Raw genomic sequence first — 402 nt, 5'->3', positions numbered from 1 at the left:
ACACGAAATTCATTTTTTTCTTATTTGACGAAAGCCAAACATCCCGTTTTTATTCCATTTACATTGACGTTTCATTACATTCTATTGTGTTAGATGATTAAAATATCTTCCCAGTACATCAACTGCAAATCAAACTTCAAATCATCGATCCTTGCTTTCGCATTTAGGTCACTCGATCAGCTATACTTCTCATGTAACCGAACTAGGAGAGATGTGACGAGATATGCAGATGATGAACCCACAGTCGTACTTACGGTTCTCGCTCAAGGTCGGTCACTGCTCTCTGTGTTATCGTACAAGGGCTATATAAGTATATTTACTTCAGTATACCTAGTTATCGTACAGGGAACAGAAACTGATGAATCAGACGTACCTTTAATTACGAGACAAACATGCGAGTAC

This window comes from Penaeus monodon, chromosome 25 (genome assembly GCF_015228065.2).
Source record: "Penaeus monodon isolate SGIC_2016 chromosome 25, NSTDA_Pmon_1, whole genome shotgun sequence".
Classification (NCBI taxonomy): Eukaryota; Metazoa; Arthropoda; class Malacostraca; order Decapoda; family Penaeidae; genus Penaeus; species Penaeus monodon.
Note: the sequence above shows the minus strand (reverse complement) of the source record.